At 34.4% G+C, this 24,954-nt stretch overlaps 1 long non-coding RNA gene across 5 annotated transcripts in view; it reads right to left on the reverse strand.

Annotated features, from left to right (window-relative positions):
- Positions 1-24,954, reverse strand: part of LOC141583629 (uncharacterized) — a 766,076-nt gene that overhangs the window by 406,320 nt on the left and 334,802 nt on the right. The window lies entirely within an intron of this gene.

Below are 24,954 nucleotides of genomic sequence, written 5' to 3' on the forward strand. Positions count from 1 at the left end.
TAGACTCCAGACTAGGTTGAGGTGGGGAGAGCAGTTAGGAGAGGATTTCCTGAGGACATAAGGTTCAAATGGAGACCTTAAGGCTAATCAGTAAGTAACAAATCAGAAATCAGAGTAGGGAGGTAAAAGACCATGTCTATGAAATTTGTTATCTTCCTTATTATCCAGCAGTGTTCTTCAAACAAGAAATACAATTTAAATAAAGTAGAAACAGCACACAGGCAGTAAACAGTGGCTATTATATTTAGTCTCCTACCTCCTACAGGGCCAGGGTGCTGAGGGGTAATGCAGAGGGAGAGAATAGGAAAATAATATTTCTTAATGCCTATTAAGCACCAATTTATGCCACCAATTTTTACATAAATAACATTATTTTGCTATCTCAACAGCCCTATTACAGAGGCTCCTTAATCATTGAATGTCCTAAAACATACGTACGGCTGAGGTTCTGCACAGGTCTATTTTGACTCCCCCAAATTTATGTTCTTTTTTAATATGTTGTTTAAGTTAGTGGCTCTGGTTCTGAATTCTAGCTGCACATTAGAATCAGGAAGCCGAAGCCCTCCAGACTAATAATGTCAAAATGTCTGGGCATGGACCCAGGCTTCAGTGGTAGTTAAAGTTCCTCAGGTGATTCTGACATGCAGCCAAGTTTGGGATTCACGGGTAAAAACAAGGACAGAATGCCAGCCAGTGTAACTGATTTATTTTGGTTATCTCATCCATATTTCTGCTTTCAAGCAGGATCCCACTTAAACCACAACAGGCAAAAAAAGATGATTCTATTTTTTGGCATGGCCTCTTTAATGCATTAGTCCGGAAAAGACAACTGTGAAGGTTAAAACAGCATAACTAAATAATTAAGCTACTTTTGTCTCTCAACACACCAGGTAGAGTGTCTGTTTTAATATGCTATCAGATTTAATTCTCTATGGTCTGGCACTACATATTTTTAGTAACCTTAGCTTTAGAAAGAACAGAAGGAAGTTAACACCATTTACATAACTACAGGAACATGATTTATTTAAGTTTGCAAAAGAAATCACAGGGGAGTTCATAAAACTTAAAAATTCATTTTCTTTTTACCTGCTACAACAAACATCAGCTGGCACTTTACAAAAATGCTGTTGTATGTATTATTATTAGATAAGTCATTCGCAGCTTAATATAAAAGGAATTAACACTGCTGGTAGCCATTATTCCCACATGAGACAATATCTTCCCATTGCCTTAGGCTACGAAACATATTTATATCTCAAATATTGTGATCCTTGTCTTGCACTTGTCATGAAATTTAACACTGCTAGCATTAGACTTTGTAAATAAATTCCTAATTTGAATGTCCTTTTAGATCCTTGACGTAAAGCAATGAGTCATATCTTAGGAAAGTATTTTACACCAATCAATAGGTATCCTGATCTTTGGTTCATCATAATAGTTCATATGACAAATAACTACTTAGTGCAAAGATCACTGAAAATCAAAACCATATGATGTCATTATGTGACCCTCTAACCCAATGATTCCTCTTTCCGCTGTATTATACACATATTCATTAATCACAAACTTGATTCGTTATTGAGAATAAGTAGACTACAGATAGACTAGAGTTTACTTTTTCCTTCAAAGAAATCGGTTTATTTGGAAGTCACTATTACATACCACATTGTGGAGTAAGCAGTATAGAGACAGAAATGAGAAAAATTTTAACTGTAATTTTATTATGCTTATGACATGGTTATTTTATTGTATGAATAAAATAACATAACGCTTTATTCCCAAATGTGATGACAAAGAGTTGGTTTAATCTCTTCTTCAGGGAAGCACTGATATTTACTACAAATACTTTATTGGCTACTAGCTTAATTTATATATAGCAAAATATAACAAAAGTATATTTGTTTTAAAAAGAATTATCCTAATGTAGACTTTGTCCCAAATTTTAACTAAATTTTACCATTCATAACTTAATCTCAAAGTTTTTAAAAATATTTATTTTATAAATTTAGCAGTATAAAACAAATATGCTATCTTCAAGGTTAATCTCACATTCTATTTTTGATATCATCAAAATTACACTGACTTTACCCATTTTATATCACACTGTCAGATGTTGGCAAAAGAAAATTCTCCTGACTTGTCACTTAATATTTTAAGTTATCTGTGATTAAGCAAGATTCGTCCAAAAAGTGACAGGTCAAATTTTCTCATAATATGTTGAAAATGTAGATCTGCTACATTTGATCTGTACACTGTGACACTAACTTAGACGTGAGGTAGGGCAAAATTGATGCCATCTGTCTCACCATACAAAGAGACTCAGCATGTGGTCAAGAGTTTATTTTATGCTGATGACGAACAGTCTACATTTACATTTTGTAGTCAATTTCACAATACAGTAGGATAAGCTGTGCACATTCCCCTGTTATTCAGCAGTATTTGCTCATTCACTTCTATAACACCATTGTTCTGTTGGTATTTTCAAGCTTTTTTTACTTGTATATTTTCTTTTTACATTTATTGGCATATAGCCAGTAATATTTGTTCTATTTGTGTGTGTGCTCCTTACATGACAGTTTTCTCTGAATTATATTACCTACTTTAATGTGGGCTTCCTCTTTAAGTAGTTTACTATTTTTAATTTCTTCTGAATTTAGAATATATTCTCAAATAATATCAAATATATTTGAAATAAGAATTTCTTCTTGATTATACTGTTCTTTATGTTTGCATTTGTGACATAGTAAGAAATGTGTATTTGATCTGCCTCTCACCCATTTCCTGGCACACAGCCTCTAAAATTCTTGAAGTGGCTAATAAGTGTATTTTTGTGTGTTAATGAGATGCCCAGTGTCTGTGAGCTACTGCATAGCTTCCAGATGACAGCCGGTTGCCAGTGGAACCAATCTTGTGATTAGAGGGTAAGAACTTTCAACCCTAATCCCGGACCATCTCTAGGAGGGGTCTGAAGGTTGACTTGGTTACCACTGGTCAATGATTTTATCAATCATGCCTACAGAGGGAAGCCTCCTTAGAAGCCCTAAAGGATAGGTTTTGGAGAGCTTCCAGGTTACTGAACACCTGGAGATGCTGTGATCGTAGTAGGCTTGGAGAGGACAGGGGAGCTCCCTGCCCATTTCCACATACCTTGTCCTATGTACATCTTCATCTGGTTATTAATCTATACCCTTTATATTATCCTTTATAATAAACCAGTAATGTGTTTACCTGGTTTCTGTGAGCCGTTCTAGCAAATAATCAAACCCAAGAAGATGGTTTGATTTATAGCCAGTTGGTCAGAAGCACAGGTTGCAACGGAGACTTGCAACTGTCATCTGAAGTAGGGAGCATCTTTTGAGACTGAGCTATTAACCTGTAGGATCAGACACCATCTCTAGGATAGTGTAGGAATTGAGTTAAATTCAACAACTAGTTGGTATCCACTGAGAATTGGAGAACTGCTTGGTGTGGGAAAAGATACACATTTGGTGACTAGAAGTGAAGTGGTCGTGTGAGTGTTAAGTAAGACTACAGAGAGAAACTGTTCCTCCTCATGCACACAAAGACGTTTCATCTTCTGCTGTAGAGAATCACAAAGCATTGAAGTATCTGAACAGAGAAATAATACAACCAGCTATTTCTGGCAGCAATGCAGAAGGAAGACTGGATTAGAGTAGGGTTCTAATGAAATGATACAGATGAAAGAACTGAACATAATTCTGTAAGATAAAGAGAAGAAGACAGAAATTATAGTTATCCAGAAAACAGAATCTGCAAGATTTAATTATCAAGGGAGATGGGGATAGGATTCTTGGGGAAAATTAGAGGTCTATCATGGCACTCAAGTTTATAGCTTGAGCGATCAAATGATATTTACAAAACTTGAGATAGGAAATGGGGAAGGAGGATTAGGTTAAAGGGACAGATGATGAGTTTTCAACACAATGAACAAAAGATATTTGTATGTCCAGATGAACTGCTTCCATGGTTTGGCAACTTAGGAAGCTAATTTAATGCAGGATATGGTGATAGTGTCAAATATTTCAAGAAAACCAAGTAAGATGAGACCTCAAAAGACATACACAGATTTAGCAGTTAATTGATCATCAGTAACTTTGTTGGAGTCTTTTTCGGTGAGGTCAGAAGTCTTACAATGCTAGCTTAAGACTGAATCAAACATGATAAAATTAGTGTAATTACAGAACACTTACATTTTGAGATTGTGCTTTTAAAGGGAAGGAATCTAAGCGCATTTAAAAGCAGGTAGAAAGCTGATGGAGAGGTTTTTTTTTATTTTTATTTTTAATAGGAGAAACTTAAATGTATTTCAGACTAGAAGAAGGAAATCAGGATGGTGGAAACATTAAAGATAAAGTAAGAATGATAAAAATTGGTTTGCTAAGACTCAGCAGATTTTAGAGGAATCGTATCAAACACAGAAATTGTAGGTAACATCTTTATCTAAGATTTCAGGAAAGGATGTGAGGATAAATGCAGATAATATTACCCAGAGAAGTATAAAGAGTTTGTACTAGCTAGTCTTAACATTCTTAAAGACTTGAAAGTGAGGGGAAGATGGCCGAAAGGAAGCTTTCCCTGAGTGCAGCTAACACCGAGTGAGACAGAACCAGAGCGGTATCCGTGTCTCTGAGCGAGGTACTGGTTTTGTTTCAAAGGGACTGGTTGAACAGTGGGATTAACCCCCAATAAAGGTAGCGAAAGCAGCCCAAAGGCATCCAGCCAAGGCAAGGTGCGGCACTGCCCCACTTGAAAAGTGTACCAGGCACCGAGGCTAGGGGTGGCGTCAGCTCCTCAGTTCTCTCAATGAGATGCAGCAATCGACTCCGAGAATTCGGCAACACAGAGACCAGGAAAACGATGCCTTGCTGAGAAGCACCCGGGGTCGCAGACGTAGGCGACAGCCCAGGCCGGCAGCCCTGGCCAGACCCGCGCCTTGTCAGCGCAGACCAGAGCAGAGATTTCCACTAATAACAAGAAAGCTTGTGAAAAGGAACTGCCCGTTACACAGAAGGGAGAGTTGAAAGTGGGGAGGGGGATACGACCACACAGACCCCTCCCCAACAAGATCCAGTAACCGGAGTCCCTCTCCAGGGCGAGTTTTGCAGTTAACGCATCCTCCACCCAGGAGCAACGGGCTCCCCAGAGGCAAAGAGCCCGCCATTGGGAAGGCAGGGCTAACCCCACCAGTCAGAAACCAGGCCAAGAATAAACAGCAGCCTGGCTGAGACTGAGGCAGCCCAGCAGCGCCTCCACAGGCAGCAATGGACAGACTGTCTCAAGTGGTACACGGACACCTGCCTTTAAAAAAAAGCCTCATACAGGAGAAATAACCTCAGCTTTAACAGAAAGGACATCCACTCAGAGAAGACGGGAAGAAACCAGTGCACAAAGGATGAAAACATCAAAGTCCAGAATGCCTCTCCTCCCCAGCGAGATCTCAAGGACTCACCAGCATAGCAAAAAAAAAAAAAAAAAACAGGTCAGAAAATGACTCTGACAAGCTGACAGAAGCAGGCTTCAGAAGATGGGTAATAACAAACTTCTCTGAGCTAAAAGAACATGTGTTAACCCAGTGCAAAGACACTAAGAACCTTTAAAAAAGATTAGATGAAATGCTAACTAGAATAACCAGCCTAGAGAAGAACAAAAACGACTTGATGGGGCTGATAAACAAAGCATGAGAACTTCATGAAGCATATACCAGTTTCAATAGCTGAATCAATCAAGCAGAAGGATAGCAAAGATCAACTCAACATAATAAAAAGAGAAGGCAAGAAAAGAGAAAAAAAGAGAGAAAAGAAATGAACACAGCCTCCAAGAAATATGGGATTATGTGAAAAGACCTAACCTACGCGTGATCAGTGTACCTGAATAGGACGAGGAAATGAATCAAAGCTGGAAAACACTCTTCAAAATATTATCCAGGAGAAATTCCCCAACCTAGCAAATCAGGCCAACATTCAAATACAGGAAATACAAAGAACACCACAGACATACTCATCAAGAAGAGCAATCCCAAGGCACATAATCATCAGATTCACCAGGGTTGAAATGAAAGGAAAAATGCTAAAGGCAGCCAGAGAGAAAGTGTGGGTCACCCACAAAGGAAAGCCCATCAGACTTAGAGCAGATCTCTCAGCACAAAACCTACAAGCCAGAAGACAGTGGCAGTGTTTACAATAGCAAAGACCTGGAACCAACCCAAATATCCATCAATGACAGGCTGGACGAAGAAAATGTGGCACATATACACCATGGAATACTATGCAGCCATCAAAAAGGATGAGTTTGTGTCCTTTGCAGGGACATGGATGAACCTGGAAACTATCATTCTCAGCAAACTGACACAAGAACAGAAAATCAACATATATTCTCACTCATAGGCAGGTGATGAACATTGAGAACACGTGGACATAAAGAAGGGAGCATCACACACTGGGGTCCATTGTGGGGCATGCTACAGGTGGGATAATGGGGGGAGGGGTGGAGGAGGGATAAGGTGAGGAGAAATGTCAGGTATAGTTGATGGGGTGATGGTGGCAACAAACCACCTTGCCATTAATGTACCTATGCAACAATCTTGCATGATCTGTACATGTATCCCAGAATCTAAAGTACAATTAAAAAACATTCTTAAAGACTTTAGTCAATTATTTTATCTTGGTTTTATTTTATGAAGCATTTTATTTATGTAGTATGGTATCTAATTACACACATTAAAAAATTAATGTAACTAAAAATATGTTTGCATGAATGTGCTATGGGTATTAGTTTTCCAGTTATCATTTGAGACAGTTAAATTTCAAGCATATTCTTCAAACTATCCATTTAACTTACATATTACATTTAGTAACCTTCACATGATCACTGGCTGAAGAAAATATGCAAAATTTATTGGGTTAAAGGTCAATTGTACATTTATTTATTTATTTTTTACCATAAGTCTTTTTTGGAGTGACATTGTAAAATAAATATTGATGTATACATGAAGGTAGTTCCTACTTTAGCCGACTCATGAATGTGTGTGTGTATATATGTATATATATATCTACATATATTTATTTATGTAGATATATATATACATATATACACACATACACATATGTACAGTCATGTATCACTTAATGACAGGGATTCATTCTGCAAAATGCAGTGTTAGGTGATTTCACCATTTTGCAAACATCATTGAGCGTACTCACACAAACCTAGATGATACAGGCTACCATAAACCCAGAATATGTGGTATATAGCACATTGTTTTCATGCTGCAAACCTCCATAGCATTTTGCTCTACTAAATACTGTAGGCAATGGTAATACAATGGTAGGAATTGGTATATCTAAGTATATCTACACAGAGAAAAGGTACAGTAAAAATATAATATAAAAGATTAAAAATAGTATGCTTCTATACATATATATATGTTTATATATATATATTTATTGCACTTTAGGTTCTGGGGTACATGTGCAGAACATGGAGGATTGTTGCACAGGTATCTACATGGCAATGTGGCTTGCTGTCTCCATCCCCATCACCTACATCTGGTTATCCCTCCTCAACCTCCCTACCAAACACTGTCCCTCCCCTATTCCCCTCAATAGACCCCAGTGTGTGATGCTTCCCTCTCTGTGTCCATGTGTTCTCATTGTTCAACACCTGCCTATGAGTGAGAACATGCGATGTTTGATTTTCTGTTCTTGTGTCAATTTGCTGAGAATGATGGTTTCCAGATTCATGTCCATGTCCCTACAAAGGACATGAACTCATCATTTTTTATGGCTGCATAGTATTCCATGGTATTTATGTGCCACATTTTCCTTGTCCAGTCTATCATCGATGGGCATTTGGGTTGGTTCCAGTTCTTTGTTATTGTATACAGTGCCACAATGGACATATGTGTGCATGTGTCTTTATAATAGAAAGATTTATAATCCTCTGGGTATATACCCAGTAATGGGACTGCTGGGTCAAATGGAATTTCTATTCCCAGGTCCCTGAGGAATTGCCACACTGTCTTCCACAGTAACTGAACTAATTTACACTCCCACCAACAGTAATTTTTAACTTTATAAACTTTTAAATTTTTCTCAACTTTCTGACTTTTGTAATAACAGTTTAAAACCCAAACACATGTACAGCAATATAAAAATATTTTTCCTTTAAATTTTTATTCTATACATTTGTATTTATTTATTTATTTACATTTTCGATGACTGGCAGTGGAGTAGTTTTGTTTACACCAGCATCACCACAGACAGATGAGTAATGTTTTGTACTATGATGTGTAACAGCTACAATTTCATAACATTATGATTTTCGAACCCCATTATAATCTTTTGGAACCATCTTCCTATATGCAGTCCATTGTTGACTAAAATGTAGTTATGCAGTGCATGACTGTGTGTGTACCCATTATATAGTATTATATGTATTATGTAATTATATACTACATAACATTACCATTAATAACCATTAATATCACTATTAATGGCATCAATATATATTGCATAATGTATAGCATATTACATACTATATAATATAGTATATATATTATATGATACAATAAAATTATATGTATATAAATCTGGGGAGAATCAAATGACATAAATCAAAACAGAACCATCATAAACTCTCCACATATTTAGCATGTAAGAGAGATTTGGAAAGTGAGAGAATTCCTTGGAAATTATGTCCTTCTAAAAAAAAAAAAAGCAAACTACTATCACCTTGACTGCTCCTACCCCTCTCTGTGTTTGAGTCAGCCATGGCCAAGTTATCCAGCAAGCATAAAAGGCTTGCTGATATCTAGAACCCACAGTATTTTTAGAGGTTTATAAAAATGTTTTGACATCTTTAAAAATCAGGAGAAAAAACTGAACTTTAAAAGAAAACATTTAAATTCATATTATCAATTAATTCGTCTTTATACCAGTACAACTGTAAAATATAATTCTAATGCTTTATTATGGGAGGAGGGGCCCATGAAGCCAAAGTGGTTATAGTTTATGAAAGTCATAATGTAGCCCTTAAGTCATGGGAGAACAGTCTTTTTGTTTTGGGTTCTTCTGAAGGAAAGTTATATGGTAATCTTACGAGGTCATATAAAATACACCTCTCAGAAGGCACCTGAAGGACAGTTGACTGTAGGAAGATGATAATTTCTATATGAGCAGACTCTTTCGGTTGGCTGTGTCATTTCTTCTTGGCTCATCTATGATTTTTGCTGTAGTGATGACACAGTTTTGTGCCATATCATACAGACACTAACAAACATTTTATCTCAGGAACATGCCGTATTTCACACCTTTTCTCTTTCTGACTAAGAATTTTCAAGCCAGGGTTATCTGCTTCGCACAAGTATATTTATTGTTTAAAGGTACAGAAAGTTAGTTATAGTTGTTGAATAAATGAGTATTTTGCTGTCATTGGTTAGATGTCTAAATGTCAATTAGATAAAGTTAGTAATAGTACCATTCAAATGTATATATATATTGACATGCAGTTTACTTGATTTGTCAATTAATAGAAATGTTAAAATCTTCACCTAGCTAAAAATTCTTTGCCAAGGCTAATGTCAAGAAGAGTATTTCTCATAGTTTGAGACCTCACATTTAAATCTTTAATCTGCTTTGAGTTAGTCTTTGTATAGAGTGAAAGGTAAGGGTCATTCAGCTTCAGTCTTCTGCTTATAGCTACCCAGTTATCCCAGCACCATTTATTGAATAGGAAGTCCTTTCCCCATTTCTCTTTTTTGCAAGCCATGTTGAATAGCAGACACCTGTAGATGTGCAGCTTTATTTCTGAGTTTTCTATCCTGTTCTATTGGTTGATGTATCTGTTTTGTACGAGTATCAAGCTGTTCTTTTAACTGTGGCTTTATAGCATAGTTTATATTCGGGTAGTGCGATACCTCTGGCTTTGCTACTTTTGTTTAGGATTGTTTTGGCTGTAACTGCTCTTTTGTGGTTCCATATGAATTTCAGAAAAGTCTTTTCTAATACTGTGAAGAATGATGTCAGTAGTTTGATGGGAATAGCACTGAATCTGTAAATTGCTTTGAACAATATGGTCATTTTTATGATATTGATTCTTTCATTCCATGAGCATAGAATGGTTTTCCATTTATTTGTGTTGTATCTGATTTCTGTTTTGTAGTTGAATGAATTTAAGAGCATGTTGGATATGGGTTTGTCATTGATGGGTGTTATTATTTTGAGGTCTATTCCTTCAGTGTCTAATTTGTGGGACTTTTCATCACAAAGATCATGTTGGATCCTACTGAAAGCTTTCTCTTTATCTACTGAGGCGATCACAGGGTTTTTGCTTGATTATGTTTACGTGGTGAATCATATTTATGGATTTTTGTATGTTGAAACAACCTTGCATCCCGGGATTAAAGCCGACTTGATCATGGTGTATATATTTATTAATGTACTGCTGGATTTGATTTGCTAGCATTTTGCTGAATATTTTTACATATATGTTCATGAGGGATATTTTTCTGAAGTTTTCTTTTTTCATTGTGTCTCCGAGTTACCGAAGAGCCCTTCGTCGCCTGTTTTTTGGAATATTTTTAGTAGAATTGGTAACAATTCTTTGTACGTCTGGTAGAATTCATCTGTGAATCCATCTGCTTTAGGGATTTTTTTTGTTGGCAGTTTCTTTATTACAGATTCAATTTCAGCAATTGATATTGATGTATTCAGTGTTTCAATCTCTTCCTGATTCAATCTTTGGATATTGCATGTTTATAGGAATTTATTCATTTCATCTACATTTGCTAATTTCTGTGCATAGAATTGTTCATCATAGTCTCTGAGAATCTTTTGTATTCTGTGGGCTCAGTTATAATACTACCTTTGTCATTTCTGATATTGCTTATTTGGACATTCTCTTTCTTTTAGTTGTTATTCTAGCTAGGAGTCTATCAATCTTATTTATTTATTTTCAAGTAACAAACTTTTGGTTTCATTGATCTTTTTATGGATTTTTGCATCTCAATTTATTCTAAGTCTCTAAAAGCAACTGCAACAAAACCAAAAATAGACAAATGAGACACACAAACTAAAGAGCTTCTGCATAGCAAAAGAAACTATCCATAGAGTAAACAGACAACCTACAGAAAAGGAGATGATATTCACAAACTGTTCGTCTGACAAACACCTAATATCTAGAATCTATAAATAAACTTCAACAAATCTACAGGCAAAACCAAAATAACCTCATTAAAAAATGCACAAAGGACAGGAACAGACCCTTCCCAGAAGAAAACATATAAGGGGTCAACAAACATATTAAAAATGCTGAGCATCACCAATCATCACAGAAATGCAAGTTAAAACCATGATGATACCATCTCACACCAGTGAGAATGGCTATTATTAAACACTCAAAACAACAACAAATGCTGGTGAGACTGTAAAGAAAGGAAATGCTTATAAACTCTTGGTGGGAATGTAAATTAGTCCAGCCACTATGAAAAGTTGCCTGGAGATTTCTGAAGAAACTTAAAACAGAGCTACCATTTGACTCAAAAATCCCCTTATTATTTGTATGTTTTATTTTTCCAAAGGAAAATAAAACATTCTGGCATCTCAATGTGGTTTTGATTTACATTTCTCTAAAAACCAGTGATGATGAGCTTTTTTATATATATTTGTTGGCCACATAAAAGTCTCCCTTTGAAAAGTGCCTGTTCATATCCTTTGCCCACTTTTTTAAAAAACTTTTTAAAGTTATCCGTAGATTCTGGATATTAGCCATTTGTCTGATGCAAAATTTTTGCAAAAATTTTTTCCCATTCTGTTGGTTGCCGGTTCACTCTATAGTTAGTTTCTTCTGCTGTGCAGAAACTCTTAAGTTTAATAAGATCCCACTTTTCTATTTTGGCTTTTGTTGTCATTGCTTTTGGTGTTTTAGTCATGAAGTCCTTGTCTATGTCTATGCCCTCAATGGTATTGCCTAGGTTTTCTTCTAGAGTTTTTATGGTGTTAGGCTTCATGCCAGTTAGAATGGCGATCATTAAAAAATCAGGAGGTAACAGATACTGGAGAGGATGTGGAGAAACAGGAATGCTTTTACGATGTTGGTTGGAATCTAAATTAGTTCAACCACTGTGGAAGACAGTGTGGTGATTCCTCAAGGTTCTAGAAATAGAAATACCATTTGACCCAGCAATCCCACTACTGGGTATATACTCAAGGGTTATCAATCATTCTACTATAATGAGGCATGCACACATATGTTTACTGTGACACTGTACACAATACCAGACTGGGAACCTACCCAAACGCCCATCAAAGATAGACTGGTAAAAGAAAATGTGGCACATACACACCATGGAATACTACACTGCTGTAAAAAAGATGAGTTCATGTCCTTTTCAGGGACATAGATGAAACTGGAAACCATCATTCTCAGCAAACTGATACAAGAACAGAAAACCAAATATCACAAGGTCTCACTCATAGGTAGTTGAACAATGAGAACACATGGACACAGGAAGGGGAATATCACACACTGGGGCCTGGGGGGTGGGGGGCTAGGGGAGAATAGCAGGGAGTTGGGGGCATTGGGGATTTTTAAATTTTACCAAAAATATATATACACTTGTCTGTTCAATGCTGCACTGTTCACAATAGCAAAGACATGGCATCAACTCAGGCACCTAACAGCTGTAGACTGGGTAAAGAAAATTTGGTGCATATATACCATGAAACAACACACGGCCATAAAAAAAGAATAAATTTACATCCTTTGCAGCGACATGGATGGAGCTGGAGGTCATAATCTTAAACAAATTAATGCAGGAACAAAGAAACAAATACTACATGTTCTCACTTGTAAGAGGGAGCTAAGTGTTGAGCATACAGGAACATAAATATGGAAACAATAAACACTAGATTACTGGGCAGGGGAAAGGTGGGTGGGAAAACTACCTATCAAGTACTATGCTAACTACCAAAGTAATGGCATTCATACACTGTACAACACCAGCATCAGCCAATAATTTCTTGTAACATCTGCTCATGTACCTCCTTAAGTAAAATAAAAGGTGAAATTTAAAAAATAAAATGAAATAAAATATTCAACTCTAATTTTGGATATTGCATTTTCATTTTCAAGTTCTATCAGATTTTGTGCATGTATTTTACATTCTGAATCCTTCTTTGACTGATACGTATGTAATCACCCCTTTTTTCTGTATGGTGTGTATTATGTATCATTTACATCCTTTTAACTTTTCTGTATCTTTATATTTAAAATGAGTTTCTTATAGATATCATACAGTTGAGTATTTTATGCAATATTAGATTGTCTTTAACTGGAGTTTCTGCATCTTTTGTATTTAATGCAGTTATTGATATAGAGGAATTTAAATCTTGTTTATTATTTTCCACTCTATCTGTTCTTGTTTTATATTTTTTCTGTCTTCTTTCAGATTAATCAATTAAAGTTTAATTTAATTATTTCTATTGATTATTGTATTATGTTGTGTTTACATTTCTTGTTTTTCTAAGGCAATATTTCTCAATTAGTGATTTTGCTCTCAGAGGACATTTGGCAGTGCCTAAAGACACCCTTAGCTTTCACTACTGTGGGGGGTGGGGGGAGGATGCTACCGGCATCTAGTGGGTGGAGGCCAGGGATACTACTAAACATATTGCAATATACAAGCCCTCCACAGCAAAGAATTATCTAACCCAAAATATTAATAATGCCAAAGTTGAAAATACTGCTATAATTTATACAAAATACAGAATTAGGTTATCACAGTCCACCTTCATATAATATTATACTACCTCACATGCACTTAAAGAACACCATGATTCATTTCATAGTTCCACCAGTTATATTAACATGTAATTCTATGATTGTTATAAACACCATGATATATTTTTATTGTTTTTGTTTTAAACCATCCAGTAACTTTTTTTATACGTGATAAGAACACAACATAAATTTACTCTCTTAGCAAACTTTTAAGTCTGTAACACAGTATTGTTAACTATAGGCACTACACTGTATAGTAAATTTCTGGGATTTATTCATCTTGCATAACTAACATGTTGTTTCCTTTAACTAATACCTCCCAGTTTGCCCATCCCTCAACCCCTGGAAATCACTGCTCTACTGGCTTTTTATGAGTTTGACTATATTAGATTCCTCATACAAGTGATATCATGTGATATTTATCTTTCTGTGACTGGCTTATTTCACTTAGCATAGTTGTCTTCTTCTCAAAGACTGATCAATATTCCATTGTATGTATATATTGTATTATTATCTACCCATTTATTTGTCAATGAACATTTAGGTTGCTTCCATATCTTGAATATTGTGAATAATGCTGCAATGGAGGTGGAGGTACAGATATATTTTTGCAACCCTGATTTCCACTTCTTTAAGCTCAGAATTGCAATTGCTGCAACATACGATAGTGTCAATTAACTTTTTAAAAGTTATTTTATCTTTGCCTCTAGAGTACACATAAGCCATGCACAGTGGCTAAAGTACACATTATTAAAAATACGTACTCACAAAGATAAATTTTAATAGCCCCAAATATATTTTTAAAATGGAAGCCTAGCCAGCGCACCAATTTCTGCTGTTATCACTGTGGTTACTATTCAGCAAACCATCATATTGAAGGTTTGCAACAATTATTAGTATAGCCAAATAAATGGATCAGATACCCTGTAATCTATATATTTCATCTTTTAAATATAACCTGACTTTTCCTACAATTTTGTCTACAAGTAAGAATTTTCTAGCTTATGCATCTTTTAAGCTCTGACATTTTCTTTGGAACATATAATGTCCCACTAAGTTAAATATTGACATGGTTTTGTATTTTTAGCTTATGTGTCTGGTTTTAAAATGTTACAAGTTAAAAATTAAATTATACTTTTATTATTGAGGATGTGCATTTTTATGGCTTCAGGGTTTTTATGTAAATTATCTTGCTAATTTTAGGTTACTACTAAAGACATTTCTTTTACTGAATTTATATTTCCAAGTATGAGGAAGGTCAACATTTAGAAGAAAAAAAATGCCAATTCTATTAGAGTAAGTAAAAATGTAAAGTCTTGGAGTTAAGCATTTTTGAAGCATGTTTTCTTTTCTAAGGAGTAAAAGTTCCAAATAGTAAGAGAACAGTTAGGACTTAATAGCCTAAACAGCCTAATTCATACGGGGGGAAAAAAAAAACCACTTAATTTCTCTTTAACACAGGAACTACATCTTATTGAAACCTTATGTGTGTCATGCTCTCTTTGTATTATAATTCCAGCAAGGTGATCTTGCTACGAATCTATTGCAAACAGTTTTGGTCCTTAATGTCACAACCTTCCTCCTGCCTGACTGAGATAGTAAGCACTTAAAAAAACCAAGGCTGTGAATGATTATGCTTTGTGTATTCTTTCATTCTTTTATTTTAAAAATAGTTTCTCTATTTCAATTTCCTTCCTTTGCCTTTATATGGTTTTTGTCCGTCTTATAGTCACTGACCTAAAAAGCAGAAAGTAAAAATATTCAAACAATCTTGAATAAGTTCAGAACAAAAATAATTTTTACACGTTAACTATGAACCAAATAGTTTGAATTTTAGAATTTAATTTAATGCTCCTCCAACTTCATTCACTAAAAATCTTACATTATTCATATTCAAGTGGATGTGTATTCTTTGCTGTCCATTCATAGTTATTTGAACAAAATCACAGTTTCATTTATTCTTATTTCACAATCATTTTCTCTTGGGAAAAATCTTATAATTCCTTCTAAGTATTTGATATTATCCACTTTTAATGTAATTTTGATGAACAAGTCATTCACATCAATACTTAGAAATATTGGTAATGAAGATGCTTATAGAAACAATAGGGTTTATTTTCACACTTACCAAATTAATTGGACCCATTATCAAAGATAAAACAACCAAGTATTAAAAACTACACAGATTCTTCCACAGCTCTGTGCAAAACAAAATTAATTAACTATAGAGGAATTCAATCAGATCTTCCCCTAAATGTCCTATCTGCCATTAATGTATAATCTATGCCTAGATAGTTCTGGTTCAGAACTCTCATATCTCGGCATGGATTATACATTAACTAACCTTTGGCTGTTTCCAAAGTTATACTGAAGATCAAACATGGCTTCATAGGAGTTAAAATTATTTTGGTTATAAGTTACAGAAAACAAAATTAAACTATCTTAAGAAATAAAAGAAATTAATTGGTTAAGGTAACTGAATTGTATATCCATTTTTTAAATGCAGAAGAGCTTGCCCAGAGGGTCATCGGGTTAGGAAAGATGGGCTGGTGGAAAGCTAAACTTTCACTAATGACTGAACATTTCTGACTCCAGGCTTCCCAGTTTTTCTAAGCAAGGCACAGAGTACTTTATCACTGGCATTGTATTTGCAGATTTTTTTTTTTAGAAGGTGAAAATATATTTTGTTTTATGGCCTTTAAATGAGAAGATTCCAGTAATTCCTCTTTTATTGCTGACAACATATAATTGTTAAAAGTTAAAAACATAATTATATTTTATGGGAATAGATATAAAGCAGCCCTGCATTAGATTTACTTAACTAATTAATGAAGAAAAATCAGGGAAGTAAACCTAACTCAAAAAAATTAAGAGTCCAGGTATTCACAGCATACAAAAGACACAATGTAGAGGATGATCAAAAATAGCTAAAAAGTCTAGATTTTGGGGTGGCTCACATATACAGAGATAGTGAGTATAGATCTATTTCAAGAGTTCACCTAAATATATACAAAGGAATCTTACAAGACTGAAGATAAAGGTTTTAGCAGAAACATTTATTTATCCATCTGAATATATTTTGTCTAAATGCTCCAGTTTGCCATCAAAGTGCTATGTTGGAAAATGGCAGAGAAAGAGAAAACCAGAGGAATCTATTTTATAAAATCTTTATAAAATCACTTTTACTTGAGGTATGCTTTAATACTTACAACATGGAAAATGTGATTTAAACAATAGAAAACTAAATAAAAATTTTACGAATCTTACATTTATTTTCATGTATATTCTGAAATTTAAGTGCTCTGATGGTTAATTTTATGTGTCAGCTTGACTTGGCTATAGGATGTCTGGGTGTGTCGGTGAGGCTGTTTCTGAAAGAGATTAACATTTGAGTTGATAGACTGAGTGAACAAGGTCTGCCCTCACCAATACACGTGTGCCTCATCCAATCCATTGAAAGCCTAAACAGAAAAATTAATGGACGGAGGGCAAATTTCCTCTTCTTGATCTGGGACCTCCATTTTTACCTTACATTAGGCTTCAGTACTCTTCGTTCTCAGTTATTGAGACTGAACTGGGACTTTTAACACTGACTGTCCTGGTTATCAAGCCTTCTGGTTTGGAGTAGAACTATACTGCTAGCTTTCCCAGAACTCCAGCTCACTGATGGTAGCTCATGGGACTTATCAGCCTCCCTAATTATATATGCCAATCCATAAAAATAAATCTTTTTCTATCTAACCGTATATTAAAATGCCCTGCTGGTTCTGTTTCTCTTGAGAACTAGGGGCCACAATTATGAAAGGATTTATTCTTATCTTAAGCAAATTATTTGCCTTTTTAAATTTAATTTAATTTAAATATTGTAAAATATGCAGTTCTTAAGTATACAGTGGCATGAGTTTTGACAAAGATCTACACTCACGCAACCAATATTCTACTTGAGACATAGGATATTCTATCAACCTAAAAATTTCTCTCATTCCTCTTTCCAATAAACTCTGACCTAGAAGAAAATCACTAATCTGATTTATAGCACCATAATTTTATCTATTTAAAAATTTTATCTAAATGAAATCACTTTTTCATTTTTTTTTAATTCACCCATTTTGTCATATATCACTAGTTCATTTTCTATTTCTACATATTCCATTGAATGCTTATCCCAAAATGTATGTACTTTCCTATTGGTAGATATTTGGGCAATTTCCAGTATTGAGCTATCATTAGTGAAGTTGGTATAGTCATATGTAATTTTTCTGTGACCTATGTTTTCATTATTTTTGATTAAATACCAAGAAACAGAATAATTGGATCACAGCATAATTTTTGTAAGAAATTGCCAAATCATTTTGCAAAATGGATTAACTCTTTCATGTTTCCACTAGCAATACATGAGAGTTACATTTGCTCCATTTATCAAAATGCTCTATTCAGTATTTTTTATTTCAGTCAACAAATGAGTGTTTAGCAATATTTCATTGTACTTTCAATTTGTATTTCCCTATTGTGAAATTATTTATGTGATTATTGAGTATTTTTTAGAATTTCACCTATCTATACAATGTTTTGTAAGCCTCATGGTAACCACAACACAAAAATACATAGTAGGTAACACAAGACATAAAAAGCAAGAAATCAAAGTGTATTACTAGGGAAAACAATCACAAAGAAAAACATCAACAACAAAAAAAGAAACTTAAGAACTACAAAAAAATTCAAAAAATTAACAAAATAACAGTAATAAATCAATACAGCAAGTCAAAAATTACCTTGAGAGCAAATGTACTAAGTTTTCCAATCAATACACATACAGTAGTTCTCTCTCTATATATATAAACTAATATATGCTGCTTATAAGAGATTCACATCACCTATAGGGAGACACTTAAGATGAAAGTGAAGGAATAGAAGAAGATATTTCTCACAAATTGAAACCAAAAGAGAACAGCAGTAGCTATACTTACATCAGATAAAATAGGCTTTTAGTCAAAAACTGTAAAATGAGACAAAGACATTAAGTCATGAAAATTGTCTATTTAGCAAGAGGATGTAACAATTATAAACATATATGCACTCAGTATGGATATATCTAAATATATAAAGTAATTACCTTTATAACTCAGGGCAGAAATAGACTAATTCAATCATCCTAGGGAACCTGATCTATTGATTTTAGTAATTACATATTTTGCTGAAGTGTTAAGGCCATAGGATATCCTTATGATGAAATTAGAAGTAGGGATTTTTTAAAGTATGAATACATCTGCATATTCAAAGTCCAATGAAGTGAAAAAAAAAAACGGTTTAGTTGTTGTAGTCTAAAAATAAAAGAATGAGGACAGGTTTTGAAGAAAATACTTAAAGTATTTGAGAAAGAAATGCAGGTGGATGTTAAGAAAGGAAGATCTCAACTTGAGTTTCAGTGTGAGGAGGGAATGGTAATAATACACAGAGCAGCGACAAGATAGCCAAAAGATAATACTGTAAGTCAGGAAAATTTTATTGCACAGTAAGAAGAAAAGAAGGAGAAGATCTGGTGAAGAATGTTCTCCAAAATGTAAGTGAGAACCTCAAGGCCAGCAAAGATAACTCACTCTTGCTCCCTGCTTCGTATTCTACTGCCTGTACTGAAAGGAATGGATAAAGTTCTATCTTACAACAATTGGAAGCAGCAAGTCATTAAACGTCTAAAGCAGTCAGATTTACCAGCAGTTTAATTCTGTAGTATCATGCAAGTAGAGACAAAAAGAGGTGGTTTTACACTCCAATGAAGCATGGATGATAAAAGCTAAAACTCAGAGATAGATTTAAAAAAACAGTTCCACTTGTATTTTTTCCGCACATATAAGTAACCATCACTGCACTAAGCATGGTGGGCTTACACAAAAGAAATCTAAGAGCTAGAAAATTTATACAAAACTAACAATCTCACTGGAGAGAAAATACCTAATATGTGAAAGAATAAAATAGAAACGTGAGACCAGCTACAGTTAATGGGCAAAACCACGTTCAGGTACAATAACTGTTTCGAAAGATGGAAATTGCTGGCTGACACGCACAAACTATCATAAGCTTTTGAAAGGACAGGTGACTGGTTACGCCTGTGGTTGGTCTGACTTTGGATGGCAGGAAGTGAGTCAAAAGGAGAAAGACTTTAGGGCAAAGTATTCTCTTGGGATCTGTTCTTCATCAATAAAAGTGCTATTTTGTACATCACTTTTCTGAGGTTAACTGTTGAGTTAAACATAATCATGAGGTCATGTTTTGCTCACAGAAATAGTCTCAAGCAATTTCTTCTTATCCAAGACTAACCCTTTTTCTGTATTTCAATACTGAATGCTCTTTCATAGTCTAAAAATCTGTCTTGAAACCCTGACTCTTGTCTCAGTGGCTGTACAGCTTTATTGCTTTCCATTGTGAGGTGCATAATTAAATCATGTGGTATAAAGCACTATACCATTTGATCAAATAGAGTGTCTTTATAGAAAGTGTTTTATTTTTCAAAGTTACTTGACCTCTTTGCTCTTGGTCAATTGAGGTGCATTCTGGAAGGAATAAAAGCAAATGGTTTGTCTTTCACTAAATTTAGGTTAAAGACTGTGTTGTTTTTAATCTATTTTTTAAACATACACTGTTTATCTCTTTCTTAAGCTACAATTTTTTCAGTAACAACTTTGTGCTTGGCACTGTGAAATGTAATTTTCATTAGTTTCTCATTTAATTCTGACAATATCATTGCAAGTTTAAATGCAGAGAAGTTAGAAAATATCCCTAGCGGTATACAACTGCAATTTAAAATTCAAGAATTTAAGTAATATTGCCCTGTGCCACATCTGATTAGGCAGTAAATGACAACTGAATGCAATGCATTATCATACCTTGCCATCACAGATCAGAGAAATAATATTTCTGTAAAATACATGTATTCGGATGATTGGCAAAAGTTAACTTGATATGTCATAGTTTTTAAGTTTGTACTGTGGTTTAGAAGAAAACATCTTTATTCTTGGAGAAGGCATTCAAAACTATTTACATGTAAGGAGGCTTGATGCCTGCAATCCACATGCATGTCATTCAAAAAACATATTATTAACATATAAGTATGTGTATATACTTTCAAAATATTAGCAACTGGTAAATTAGTGCATTTTCATGAAAAGTAAGTAGAATTTATTTGTATTATTTCAGCAAATCTGTAAATGTGAAATTATTTCAAGATAAAAACTTCAAAAATCTTTCAGAAATAGTAAAAGATATCAGTGGAAAATACTGCCACTATTTCCTTTTTATACAGTTTTTTTGAGGTATAACTGATACACAAAGAACTGTACATATTTAATATGTACAGTTTGATGAATTTGGATATATGCAAACACCCCTGACACCATCACCACAATCAGGGTAACAGATGTATCCCCAAACCTCCAAAAGTTTCCTTGTGTCCTTTGATGCCATTTTTGCTTGTTTTTATTTTTTATTAAGAACACTTAAAGTACATGACATTTTTCCTCTTTACAAATTTTATTTTTATTTTATTTTTTATTTTTTGAGACGGAGTCCTGCTCTGTTACCCAGGATAAAGTGCAGTGGTGCAATCTAGGCTCATTGCAACCTTTGCCTACTGGGTTGAAGCGATTTTTCTGCTTCAGCAATCACACCCGGACCTCCTCTTTACAAATTCTAAAATGCACAACACTGTGTTAACTACAGGTACTATGTTTTATAACAGATCTCTAGAACTCATTCATCTAGCATTACTAAAACTTTATGCCATTGAATTCCCTATATTCCCCCATGCCTCTCTGGCATCCACTACTGTATTTGTTGTTTATATGAGTTTTACTATTATAGATTCCTCATATATGTGGAAACATGCAATATTTGTCCTTCTGAGACTGAATTATTTTACTCTGTATAATACACTACAGGTTCAGCAACGTTGTTGCAAATGGCAAAATTTCTGTCTTGAGGCTGAATAATATTCTATTTTATGTATATGATATATTTTCTTTATCCATTGATGGGTACTATTCACTGTCTTTGCTCTTGTAATGCTGTAAAAGAAATGGGGGTGCAGATATCTCTTTAACAGCTTGACTTCAATTACTTTGTACTTAGATGATTACTGGATCACATGGTAGTTCTATTTATTATCATTTTTGAAAAACCTCCACACTGCTTCCCACAGTGTCTGCTCCATTTGGCATTCCCACCCATAGTGTACAATGGTTCCAATTTCTCCACATCCTTGCCAACACTTGTACTTTTTGTTAACAGCTATCCTAACAGGTGTAAAGTGATATCACATTGTAGTTTTGATTTTTGATTTGCATTTTCCCAACAAATAATGATGCTATCTTTCTAATAGCAGTTAGCCACTTTTATGTCTTCTTTGGGGAAATGTCTACTGAAATCCTCTGCTCATTTTTTAATGAGGTCATTTTTATGCTATTGTGTTGTAGGAGTTAAATAATTTTGAAATATACCCTTTATCAGATACAGGGTTTGCTGATACTTCCTGACATTCTGTAAGCTGCCTTTTCATTCTGCTGATTGTTTGCTTTGCTGTGCACATGCTTTGCAGTTTGACATAATCATATTCGCCTACTTTGCTTTTTTTTTGCCTATCCTTTTAGGGTCATATCCAAATTATCACTGCTAAGACCAATGTCAAGAAGACCTTCTCGGCTGGGCACAATGGCTCATGCCTATAATCCCAGCACTCAGAGAGGATAAGGTGGACGGATCACTTGAGGTCAGTACTCTGAGACCAGCCTGGCCAATATGGGGAAAGTCCATTTCTACTAAAAATGCAAACTTAGCCAAGTGTGGTGGTGCATTCCTATCATCTCAGACACTCACGAGGCTGAGGCAGGAGAATTGCTTGAATCCAGGAGGTGGAGGTTGCAGTGAGCCAAGATGGCACCACTGCACTCCAGCCTGGGCAACAAGAGCAAAACTATCTCAAAAACAAAACAACAACAACAACAGTAACAACAACCCTTATCCTATGTTTTCTTCTAGTTTTACAGTTTCAAGTCTTAGTTAAGTCTTTAATGCATTTTGAATTGATAATTGTGTGTAGTATAAGATGAGGTTTCAATTTCATTCTTCTGCATGTGGATATCAAGTTTTCCCAGTATCATTTTTGAAGAAACTACTTTCCTCAATGTGTATTCTTGGCACTTTCCTTGAAGCTGGGTTGCCCACACATGTGTGACTTTATTTCTGGGATCTCTATTCTGTTCTATTTGCCTATATGCTTGTCTTTATGTCAATACCATAGTTCTTTAATTACTGCAGTTTTGTAATATATTTTGAGACCAGGTAATGTACTCTCTCCAGCTTTGTTTTTCTTTCTCAATATGCTTTGGCTATTCTGGGTCTTTTGTGGTTACATATGAATTTCAGGATTTTTTTCTATTTCTATATAAAAGCTATTGGGACTTTGATGTGGAAAGCATTTATTATGCAGATCATTTGGGGGTATATAAATATGTTAATAAATATTCCAATAAATAACAATATTATATTTATTTGTGTCTCTTTATCTCTTTAATCTGTATTTCATAGTTTTCCATGTACATTTCACCTCCTTGGTTAAGTTTATTTATTCATACATATTTAGAGCAATAGAGCTTGCACTATACTATACATTTTATTTTATTGTTTAAACAGGCTGCGTTCCACGGACACAGGGAGAGGAACATCACACACTGGGGCCTGTTGTGGGGAGCGGGAGGTCTAGGGAAAGGAGAGCAGGGGTTATGGGATTGGAGAGGGATAACATTAGGAGAAATACCTAATATAGGTGATGGGGAATGGATACAGCAAACCACCATGGCATGTGATTACCTATGTAACAATCCTGCATAATCTGCACAAGTACCCCAAAACTTAAAGTATAATTTAAAAAGGTTGTGTTCATTGCTGACTATTGCATAATGTTTGAAAAAGATCTGTGATATTACCTTTGTATTCAAATTAATGAACATACTTTGCATTGTAATATTCTCAGCCGAAATATTTTAATATTTCCTATTTTTATATTTTCTAGCATAATATTGAAATGTTCTACAAATAATATCCATTTTATAAGCATTTTAATAGAGAAAACCTCAATATTTTAGAAATATTCACTAAGCCCTTATATGTATATAAATAGATGTTGTTCCCATAGCTGTATTTCTTGTTCTCAAATTACAATGAAGGATATGGTATTAATTACACATTAGGGAAATATTTATTTTATGATGCTAAACATTTACCTTTCCTCCCTAAAGTTATGTTTCCTCATTTAAAAATTGGTGATATTATGAAATAATATGCTCACAAAATTATTTTTTCAAGTATTGTAAGAGTTGCTGTAGATATAGTAAGAAAAGAGGTATAATTTTGCCTTCAGAAATATAATACTCATAAAGAAGACACTATAGAGAAAAACCGTTCCCCTTTTGAAGGAATGGACTTAACTGCTTCTTCCAAATGCCAGCTGAAAGACGGCAATAGTTATCTTTGGCTTCGATATCAGCAGTAATTAACACAAAGTCTCATAAATAGTAAAAATATTTCTGAATTTTGCTATTTTTTATGTAACTATTTATTTTAATTCAGTGTCCAAATTAATTACTGCATAGTTTAATGCTTATAAATCATACATAAAAATTCATATGTAAACAAGGCATTAATTAAGCATCAATATTTCATGTTTTGTTGTTGCTGTGAACATACATGGTTGTTTTGAATGGGAGTCATATTGTTCACATGTGAAGGAATTAACAGTCATTAGACACCTTTATAGGTGTCTTATACCTACTATAAAAATAAGGGAAAATATATTTTAAGGATTTTTACACCAAGAAGTACATACAACTAACTAGTTTCCACTGCTTTTATCACTCTTCTAAAAGAATACCTTCCAGATATTCTCAACTGCTTAGCTTTATTCTTACTGAATGGACAATATCCAGTTCTATAAGGTAGATGGATTACCTGGCACTGTCTAAAACAGAACCATTTTATTTTCCCTCTTATTTACTGCTTACTAGTTAATCACCAATAGTTTAGCATAAGAAGACTTATGTGTACTTAAGGCCCTATATAAGTTGTGTGACTAGTCAAGTTAATTAACCTCTCATATCTTCTGTTTCCTAA

Source organism: Saimiri boliviensis, chromosome 2 (assembly GCF_048565385.1).
Source record: "Saimiri boliviensis isolate mSaiBol1 chromosome 2, mSaiBol1.pri, whole genome shotgun sequence".
In the NCBI taxonomy this organism is placed as follows: domain Eukaryota; kingdom Metazoa; phylum Chordata; class Mammalia; order Primates; family Cebidae; genus Saimiri; species Saimiri boliviensis.